The sequence below is a fragment of the Lytechinus pictus genome, chromosome 2, assembly GCF_037042905.1.
Source record: "Lytechinus pictus isolate F3 Inbred chromosome 2, Lp3.0, whole genome shotgun sequence".
NCBI classification, from domain to species: Eukaryota; Metazoa; Echinodermata; class Echinoidea; order Temnopleuroida; family Toxopneustidae; genus Lytechinus; species Lytechinus pictus.
The window spans coordinates 55,529,666-55,541,347 of NC_087246.1; the positions used below are offsets into that span (position 1 = coordinate 55,529,666).

Sequence of the window (11,682 nt, forward strand, 5' to 3'; positions counted from 1 at the left end):
CTTATGTTTGTACACGGTAGATATATTTAAAGTTTTTATTATTTGTATCATCAATGATCGGAAAGAAAATGTGAGGTGATTGAGTCCGTATAGTGAAGGTTTTTTTTAAATACTTTTAGCAGCCATTTTCAATTATTTGTCAGGAATGAGATAATTCATCATTAGCAGGGAAAAAAAATGACAAGAAATAAACAAGATGCTCTGTGCGTAGATTTCAGATTTAAATCCAACCGATTTTTAAGGATATTTCTTCTTTTAATTTTTCTTGGCAGGAAAAACTCACCAGTATCAAACTTTCATCAAATTCAGGAATCGTAATTTGATATTTGATAAAGAAGTACCCAGAGAAATAGGACTTTTAAAAAAGCCTATACATAATTCAGAGAAAGCAATATAGAAGATTTAAATATTTGAAAATCAAATCAGGGACGACTCGGCCCCATTTGGGAAGCAGGTCAGAGATCCCATAAAATCAACCTTATACAATAGGCGGATCCAAGAGTTGGGGCGAAGATGCCGTGCCCCCCCCCCCCCCCCATAGCGCCGCAAAAAAAAAGAGAGAGAAGGAAAAAAAAGAAGAAGAAAGAAACGAGGAAGGATAAAAGTGAATAAAATAAGAGCTGGGAGCACACACTCAGATTATTAAATTAAAATAAAAAAATTGCTTGCGCTTCGTGCTCGCATTGCCAGTTAAGGGAGATAATAATCTCCTCAAGAACATGGGGATTTATTCTATTCCGTTTTCAAGTCATATTCACAAATTGGTCTGGTTGGAAATAGTTTTCATTATTTTGTGTTCTAAAATAGTGGGGGGGTGCATATGGAAGACTTTCCCAAAATCCTGTTCATGGCTACAAGAAAAGTGTTGTATTGTCGATTTTTTATATCAGCTCGCGAAAGCTCGCATTATATGATTATGTGGGGAATTCCAACAAAAATCTCAATTTTTGGTCAGTATATAAGATATTTTCAGCTCTCGCTTTTTATTTGTAATAAACAATTAGTAGTTTGGTCATTGGTCGCATTGATCCCGTCATTGACATTCTTGAACAAGTATGAGTAAATCTGGACCTGAGAGACTTACGCATTTAAGAATTTACTACGTCAGATTTGTAGTTCACTAGTATAGTTCATACGTACGGTACGTTATCGATTCAAAAGTTGACATTGAATTTGATGATGGTGGAAATACTAGTCTCAAAGGTACCATAGCTTCGTCAACAAATTTTGACATTTGTGACGACTGATTCCCGAGATTCTTTCTGCGACTCCATTACTTAGATTTGTGATTGTAAGTAGGCCTATTTTTTGTTAAATGCTTGGTATGAATCTATCTGTCCCTGTTTCATATATATTTATGCATGATTGATGAATGGATCAATCATTCACTAAAAGTCTAAAGACGATGACGATATGGAGAGGGTGCAGTGGCGCATAGGAGGCTATTGGCACGAGCAGTGTGCGATGCTTTATGTACACGTTTCTAGGTAGCGATAACACGTTTTTGTGATGCAGTAGTTGGAATTGCACAGGAGCTAAATCACCTGGTATAGCACGTATGTTGTCATAGATATACTATAAATCTCGTATAGCCAGTAGAGTAAAGTGCCCAAATATCGGACACTTAAGCATAATTCGACCAAAACAATAATACAATCATTGAATCAAATAAAAATCATGTGTATTTCCATAGTACAAATGTTGAATATTAATGTCATAAAAAGTTAGAATTGAAAAAAATATGGTAAACAGAAATTATTTAGGGTCCTACTTACAAGTTACAACGAAGAAAGGACCGCACTGTCAGCAGACTAACCGTATTCTACAAAGCTCACCATAAGGAAGCCGCTGTAAACATCCCTGAATATGTGAATGTGTTGGAAGCACCAACAGTAGAGGCGCACGGCCAATATGGGAGACTCTCTTCAATAGGGGAGACAATCTCCCACATTGGAGACTTGCTTTGCAAAAGGACAAAAGAAACAACACCAACAAAAGTATGATTTTTTCCACCCAAAATTTTGTCTCACTGAGGTCAGAAGCCCATTTGTTTTGTGTGTGATTGACAACTAAATTCCTTATCAAAATAAAAGTAGACGGTGAATTTTTAAAGTAGACGGTGAAAAGGGGTAATTTTTCATGAGGAATCTGCTTATCACATTTTTATTTGCCGCCAAGGTAATCCTTTTGCAGCAAATGTAAACAAAGGAAATTGGACTCCAAAACTGGAGACTGTCTCTGAAATTGGATACCCAAATTCTTTACAAAAGTCTCTGATATTGGAGATAATCTCCCACATTGGAGACAGTCTCCAATATTGGCCGTGCGCCTCTACTGACCAAGATCAGTAAGAGCCAACATCAGCAGATTGGTACCACTTCAATGTAGAACAAAAACCTACCTCAATAGTTTTATACCAAATACAATAAAAGACTGGAACAATCTCCCACCAGGGATTAAAAAAACCTCAATTCCACACAGTCCTTCAAATCATACCTCGAAAGGTGTCATTCACCAGAGTAAATTGCACATCGCATGAAAGCGACGTCATCACATCTAGACGATAGTGCTTCTAAGCGATGTCTGGATTACCCCCTTTCTGAGATTCTGAGATACTGGCCAGGAGGCTCCTAACATGTGCTTACTCTCCACGGAGCCAGGGATTATGTCCCATTCATGTGCGTGTACGTACCGCAAAAAACTGAAATTTTCGCCCCTGAGATTTCTACTTAAAGGAGAATGAAACCCTTGAAACCAGCTGAATCCATATTAAAGAGAAAAATCAAAGAAACATATTGTTGAAAATTTGAGGAAGATTGAATGAATAATAAGAAAGTTATGAGCATTTGAATATTGAGATCACTAATGCCATGTAGTTCCTCCCATTGGCAATGCGACCAAGATCTGTGATGTCACACACGTACAACTCCCTCATTACTTTAGTACTTATTTCACTTATATTCTCACTTTTATAGAGTCTATCACAAGATGAGGTGTTCTCTTTATGAGAGGACAAGCACAGAGGTTTCACAACATTATATCATTGATGAATCGTTTGTCATATGATTAGAATGAGCAAAAAGAGATATTTTGGGGTATATTTTCAGTGTCCAAAAGGGGAGAGTTGTTCATCTGTGACATCATAGATCTTGGTCGCATTGCCAATGGGAGGATCTCCATAGCATTGGTGATCTCGACATTCAAATGCTCATAACTCTTTTATTGCCAGTCCTATTTTACTCAAACTTTTGTTGATCTTATTCTTTGATTTGTCTGCTTTCACAAAAGCTAACTTGCTCCAAGTGTTTCATTCTCCTTTAAAGATCTAGCCCTAAATCATGTAAATGGGATAATGTACATCTTCATTCCCGACATTTTTAAGATATCAATTCCATTTTTAAACAAAAAATTCATTATAAAACAAAAAGATATCTTGAAAAGACGGGGTAAACTTGCCGCGTTGTTTACGTCGCCATCTTGTTCACTTTTGTCTTTTGCAAAGCTACAAGACGCACATCCTCGTCCAATGTTTGGGGGTTTTACTCTACAGTGACACTGCGGTGGCTAGTCATATTAGACAGGAATAACCATCGTTTCTAGGGATTCATTTAACAATTATCGCCATGGCATTGTTGAGAGTGGAAGCTTCAGTTACTGTTTTGTCAGTTGTTCAGCTAGACCACTTCTTGCTTCAACTGTTCAAGGTCAAGTCCACCCCAAATGAAAGTGGATTTGAATAACGAGAAAAATCATAGAAGCATAACACTGAAAATTTCATTAAAAATTGGATGTAAAATAAGAAAGTTAGGACATTTTTAAAGTTTCGCTTATTTTTCACAAAACAGTTATACATGTATGCAGGGACTCAGTTTTATAATTATGAGGGGAGCAATAAAAAGCTCTCCTAGAACTTTTAAGGAGAGCGGTAGAGGAGCACTGCAAAAAGCTCTTCTTCGACATACAAGGGGAGCTTTTTGTCCAATTAACAAAACAGATGGAGGAAATATATGTACTAAGTTACAATCAACAACCAAAGGAAGGAAACAATCGAATATGCAATATTTATAATTGTTTTACAATGTATTGTAATTAGATTGTAAAACCTGTTTGAGTGAGGTTTTGACTTTGGCTTAAAGTTAAGTCACTGACAATTTTTTTTTTTCGGGGCTCCATTTTAATTTTTTTGTCAAATTTCGGGGGCTAATTTTGCATTTCGGGGGCTCTTTTTAAATGCTACTTTTTTGTATTTTGAGGAATACCTGTTCACTTATTAATGAATTATTACTTTTTGTTAAATATTGTATGATTTTTTAAGTTATTTTTTCATGCTTAGAATCTTGGATGTGGGTGTGTGTGGGTGTGTGTGGGTGTGTGGCACTGTGCGTGTATGTGTGACTGTGAGTTGGACTTGGATATAAATGAATTCAATACCTAATTTCTACTCCGTCTATTCCAGTACAATTCCCTGTACTCGGCCATGTACATGTAATAAAGGCCCACATACCCTAACTTTTCCTGAAGTTCATTGAAAACGCAGATCTCCATGAAAATTGCATTTCTCTATGGGGGAGTCTAAATTTGGTGAGAATGTATTCATTAAGAACTCAAATATGACAATGAAGAAATCATCAAACTTTATTGGCAGTTTTGAATAATATTTCTGAAATGTAAACTCTGTCTGAAACAGAAAATCACCATCATAGAGGCCTTTACTGAGCGAATTGTCCCCCAGAGCACTGGCAGAGAGACAGAGCTCCGACTGGCTACATGCGCCAATGTGTTCGTGCGTGAGCCTGCCGCTGGCCTTGTAAAATAGATGGAGCTTTGTTTGATGATTTATTTTCTGATATTTACCTCATCCCCTAGAAAAAGAAAACAAATGATTTTTTAGTTATAATTAATAAATAAGGTAGCTTATTTTGGATGTTAATAGGCCGTTTTGAAAAGCAAAGCCGAATGACAACTCACCAATGCTAGGTTACTAGGCTCTGAATTGTTATATCTGTAGGGTAAACATGTGCATTAGAAATTGCACATGGTGCGTGGTAGTCATAATGGACCCCTATACATGCAACTGTTTCCCGACTGTTGCGTTGATTTTTTTTCCATACCTGGTACCATGTGTATGGAAATACGTGGTACAGAAAAAAAGGCGCAACTTTGGAATTTGAAACTGCGCTCCTCGCTATTTTCAAGGCTTATTCATGATATTGAGTGTGGATTTTGGATGATTTTTAAATGGTAAGCGGAGCTCGAACATATGGCGTTAGTGGGCCGTTGAGTTGTTATCACTCGGCAATGATTTTGGGTGATTTCGAGGGCGACTTTAGGCATTTCCGCGCAGCTCAGCGATCGCGAGGCACGCTATTAATCGCGCTACCTAAAATTGATTAAGGCGCGCATGTAGCGCGCGATCGCTCTCGCGCACCTTAAAATCGAGTTCCTGATGTATGCACAACTTGGTGATAATGTCCCTTACTCACTAGACCTAGACCTAGTTTTGTTTATTGTTTGAATTGTACAATATTTCAATTTTGACAGATTTGACATTAGGACCCTCTTGTTTCAACCAAAAAATGCTAAAACAATGATAATTACAGATGTTCATGGATCATCAAACTTCGTTTCACATGACAATGAGGAGAAAATTAGAATATTTAATATTCCATGTAATGAAAGGCAAAAGAAATAGTGAGTAGATGATGTCATCAGTTTCCTCATTTGCATACCGACCAGGATGTATTATATAACTATTTTGTGAAATTAAACAAAACTTTTAAATGTCATAACTTGCTTATTTTACATCCGATTTTGATGACATTGTCAGTGTTATGCTTGTTTGATTTTTCTCTTTTTATTCAAACCAACTTTTTGTTTGGGTGGACTTGTCCTTTAACTGACTGAAGTCATTCTTATACTCTGTACAGCCACTGGAAACTATCCCCACAATAATTATCTAATTTTACTGTTATTACAACATTTTTCATGAAAAGATAGATCTTTGAATAATTGAATTTTTAAAAATAATCAGAATCTAGTATTCAACACCACCTTGGTGAAATTTTAGAGCAAAATAAGAATCATTAAAAATCAAAACCCTGGTTTTTTGTCTCACCTTCGTCGCAGAGCATGTATAGGCGCCTTTTTTCCGATTGTGGCAATGGCGCGCTGCGGCAGCGTCAACATTGAAATCTTGAAGTAAACTAAGGTTAAGTTTTTGAAATGTCATCATGAATTAGAAAGTATATGGACCTAGTTCATGAAACTTAGGCATAAGAGTAATCAAGTAAAAAAATGCAGCGTGAGTTTCAGGTCACATGACCAAGGTCAAAGGTCATTTGGGGTCAATGTACTTTGGCCATCATAATTTGAAATTTTATAGACATAGTTCATGAAATATGGACATGGGGGTAATCAAGTATCACTGATCATCTTGCCCATGTCTTAGGTCACACGATCAAGGTCAAATGTCATTTTGGGTCAAAGAACATAGCATTTTATTATCATATGAATGGTGTTTTTTGTGAATAATTATTTAAAGTCAGCACTGCTGTTAATATTGAATCACGTAATGCAGGTGAGACTGCCAGGTACATGTATGCTCGACTTGTTTGTGGAGCCTGTGGGGCATACATTTGTAGGTCCCTCACAGTACTGTGCGAGATGGCTAGCCGCATGTGAAGACAAAACCAAAAAATGTGAAAAAAGAAGAAAAAAAAACTTCTTGAAATAAACATTTCAGCTGTCCAATATTTGCGAAGCTCTACATTAAAAAAAAAAATTAATTTTTATCTTGCAGAGAATTGAGTTTTCGCTGAGATCATCAATAGATTTGAGAGATGTGAAAAGAGGGGTTCTCTTTGACCAGGAGAGAGAGTGAGATGGAGAAATCTTATGATGAAGATATTACAGAGAATCGCTTCTTTACTACTCTACAGAGTAAACATAAGCAGCTATATCATCAAGCAACTCAACAGAGATGTATGGTAAGAATAATCTCTCTTTTTTGTTGTAACCTATAAAAAGGTGCATGATTCTAAATCTGATTTAATCACTTTTCAGTCATCTAATTGACAACAATTAATAGTTTTTTACTCTGTTTCATAGTTTGAAATTAAAATGTGGATTTAACATGAGTCAAAATGAATTGTACATGTTTAATTCCAAATTTGAATCAATCATATGCAAATTTGCATTTTAAATAGTATAATTGTAGCTCTCCATTAAGTACTTGCGAACTAACGATAATGGAACCAAATAAATAATTACTACAAATATTATATAAACAGTAACATAGGTTGTCAGATGAAATACTGCACTTATAGGCGCTGCTTTCCCGATGGCGTCTTCGTCAACATATTAAAATCTTTATAACCAAGGTTAAGTTTTTAAAATGTCATCATAACTATGAATGTTTATGGATCTAGTTTATGCAACTTTAACCTTATAGCAGTCAAGTATTAATGAACGTCTTGTGTGAGTTTCAAGTCACATGACCAAGATCAAAGGTCATTAAGGGTCAATAAGCTTTGGCCATGTTCGTGGTATTTGTTGAATTGCCATCATAACTTTGAAATTTTATGGGTCTAGTTCATGCAACTTAAATATAAGAGCAATCAAGTATCAATGAACGTCTCGTGCGAGTTTCGGGTCACATGACCAAGTTCAGATTTCATATTTGGGGTCAATGATCTTTGGTCATGTTCGAGGTATTTGTTGAATTGCCATCATAACTTTGAAAGTCCATGGATAGTTCATAAAACTTGGACATAAGAGTAATCAAGTATAACTGACCAAAGTCAAAGGTCATTTAATGTCAGTGAACTTTGGCCACGTTGGGGGTATTTGTTGAATTGCCATTATAACTTTGAAAGTTTATTTGGATCAAGTTAATGAAACATGGACATAAGGGCAATCAAGTATCACTGATCGTTTTATTTATTTTGCCAGAGAAATGTTTTCTTGTGAATTTCACTTTTAAAAAATCAAGAATGAAATAGGCCTAAATGATCAAAAGATATTGCAAAAGCTTTTCTGAAGAGGACACTGTACTTGCACATTATATTTTCCTGACAGACTTCAGAGAGTTCATCCTGGATAATTGTTCATTCTGCTTCTATACAGTACTCTATAAAATGTATTAAAGCGAATGAAATTTGTAGGTGTGTCAGCTTCATGTAGATCTATCCAACTATTGCATGGGATAAAACAGTGATTCTACATGTATATATGTATGTAAATTTCCAATGCATTTCATATTATTAGTCACACTTTTCTTTCTTGAGAGATTGATGGGTATTATTATGAAAGGAAATTTTATCTAGTTTATTTTTTCTAGCAGTTATTGTTTTATTTTTAGTAATCTACTTCATACCATTCAACATGAACCAACATGTCTTAGACAATCCCTGACTGGTTAAATTTCTTCATAATTTGTTATCTAATTTAGTTGTACAGAAAAAAAGGAAAAGGAGAAAAGGAGACGAAGAAAGAAGGAGTTAGTGGGGTGGGGGTGATAAACCTGAGACCTTAATGAAAAAAACAAAGAATTTGTCTTTAGATTGATCTTACACTCTATTTTATTCTTATTCTAGATCTGTGTCCCAAGGACAGGTGTATTTACAAGGATATCATTAAGCCAAACAGACTTCGAGAATCATATATTGCGGCAGCAAGATGAGCAACTCAACATCTATGAAACCCTCAATAACAAGGTATGTCATTCTTGAATTTTTAAAACTACAAATGATGTCATTACAGCAAGGAGTGATTTTATGAGAAACAGAAAGTTTTCAACATCAAGGTTAATTTTCAGCAAATCACCATAGATCTAGATCCTCTAGATTTACATAAACCTAATTTTGTGAAATCATGGAATCTAAGCTGAAAAATTATCACATTGAAGATTACCAACACAAAAAAGCATGTGGGATAGTGTTTTATTTTTGCTTGGAATGAGACTGGCTGGAATGCCCTGCTCATTTCTCAACAATCATTGGACAGGGACACAACATTTGCTCCTCAGACATTTGCTCTGGTCTTTAATATCTCAGAAGCCATAGGGTTAGAGTTAGGATTATAATCAGGTTTTTGGAACAGAATAATGTAAAAATAAGGATTAGGGTTTATTTAGATCTGCAGGTGTGGAGCGTTGTGGCCCAGTGGATTAGTCTCCAGACTTTGAAACAGAGGGTCGTGGGTTCGAATCCCAGCCATGGCGTAATTTCCTTCGGCAAGAAATTTATCCACATTGTGCTGCACTCAACCCAGGTGAGGTGAATGGTTACCCGGTAGGATTTATTCCTTGAACGCTTTAGCGCCTATTAATATGGCGGCTTAGCTACAGCCGGGATAATGATATGATACCAAGTATCAAAGCGCAGTTGAGTATATGCACATAGTAACAGCGCTATATAAATGGACATATTATTATTATTATATTATTTTGTGTTAGGCCAAACGTGCAGATTATCCATCGGAGCAATTGTCGCCGGAGCAAGTGTCATGGAACCCATTGGACATATATTTTTCATTTATAGGCCTAAGGAGATGATATAGTACTTGGGGTGGTCATTTTATTGGATTCTGTTTGAACTCATTTTGAGCTTGTGACCACAACCAGAATTTATGCTCAATTCCTCCATGGATATGTGTTATTTATATGTTTTAAGAAATTATTTAGACGATATCTAAATGATTTTAGTTTCGTACATGTATATAGATGCTAATGATCTTCTTTTCTATGTATTGTCCTGTATTTACTGCTTACATGTAAGCAGTTCTGAATCATGGCCTGGACAACTCTTACAATGTATGTGAATATTGTGATTCTTTCATGATTGTACTCCCATGTTCTTTTGTTGAATGAAAATTGTCAATAAAGTGATCAAAAATCAAATCATACAAGCATAATTGATAAACTGTTGTTGATATTGAATTATGGCCAGCTGAACAATCGGTTATGGTCTTCTATAGTTATTGAACGCAATGGTGCGGACTATCTTTAGCGAGGGCGTGGTGTGGAGCAAAAAATCATACAGTAAGTTATCGGTACTTAAAACGGCATGACTACACCATGAAAGCCTAAGCCTTAAAGGGATGGTCCGGGCTGAAAACATTTATATCTTATACATAGAGTAGAATTCACTGAGCAAAATGCCGAAAATTTCATCAAAATCGGATAACAAATAATAAAGTTATTGAAGTTTAAAGTTTAGCAATATTTTGTGAAAACAGTCGTCATGAATATTCATTAGGTGGGCTGATGATGTCACATCTCCACTTTCCGTTTTGTTATGTTAAGAAACGATTCTACGGGCACAGATCCACCGTCAACACAGCAAAGCTGGACACTCCAGTTGGCCGCCATTTTAACCTCCCCAACCACTCCATCACTGACATGATGCTACAGGGCATCGAATCTTTAGGTACCCGTCCTGACTCAGTCCGTACTAGCAGGGAGAAGCTCTGGATGAGACGACTTCGCACCACCCAACCTCATGGCCTGAACATCCAAGAGGGGAACGACTGATTTTTCTTTCCTATCCACTTTCAATTTATATACATATCATTTTTCCCCTCAGCTCTTTTGAATAGTTACATTATAGTTTCTTACTCTACTTTCCTCCCATATCTCATACAAGCTCAGCTCCAATTTTTCCTTCCTTATTCAGGCGATATAATAATTATTATATATATATATATATATTTGTTTTTTCTCCACTCACCTCTTTTAGATTTACCACATTTGCTTATTTACATGTATACTATGGTTTCTTCATAATACACCCCCTCTCTTCTATATTTGCTTTTACCTTTTTAGGCAATTTGCTTCCTCTTTTTCACATATACAGATTTTTTTTCTTTCCTACTATATAGTCTTATGTTTTTTCCCGTCACACCTAGCGGATTACCATATCAGTTACACCATATGTGTATATATTTATATATTTTTTCATATACATTTCTTTTTTGGATATATTTATATACATATCACTTATAGATACATATTTACACTTACCTTCTTCTCTTAGTTTGTTTAATGCTTTATCATATATACTTATATGTCTTTTGCACATTATCAGTTGTTCCCCATTCTTTTTCTTCTTTCCCCCCCCCCCCACTCTTATGCACCAGTTTATTAAGCCTTTCTTTGTAACCTGTTTGACCCACCTCTCACTAATTCTCTAGTTATTCATCCCTCTATCACTGTTTTGTTCCAGATCCTGTTTGATGTTGCCTGCCTCATTATCTTAATCCCTCTTGGCCTTACTTACACTAACTTCCCTTTGTGTCTGCCTACTCCTTTTCTTTCATCCCCTTCACTAACCTGATTGGTCTTCTCTACTCACTAATGCCCCTTTTGTCTCCTTGTTTCTAGTGTTGCTGTAGCTTGTTTGTGGTCTATATTATGGTTGTTCCACTTTATATGTTTGTCATTTTGCCTCCGACGAAGATTCTGCTAGGATCGAAAGCTTAGGCCCCTTTTGACTTAATAATTTACTCCATTGGCTCTCTTTTATTAGATAAGCAGTTTTCAGCAGCTTCTTTTTGCCATTGATCTCCTATTCTGCTGTTGTATCACTCCCATGTGATCCTCCTTATCTAATTTGTCTTGTTTTATCCATATATGTTTGATTTTCTGTATTTGTATTTTAGTGTTTTCTTGTTTACTTTCCTTCC

General features: G+C 35.9%; 1 long non-coding RNA gene across 1 annotated transcript; it reads left to right on the plus strand.

Moving 5' to 3' along the window:
- Positions 1–1,166: 1,166 nt before the first annotated feature.
- Positions 1,167–8,708, plus strand: LOC135153317 (uncharacterized). The gene is made up of 3 exons (XR_010292775.1): positions 1,167–1,291; positions 6,800–6,986; positions 8,595–8,708. It is a non-coding gene; the product is annotated as an uncharacterized LOC135153317 (long non-coding RNA).
- Positions 8,709–11,682: the final 2,974 nt, after the last annotated feature.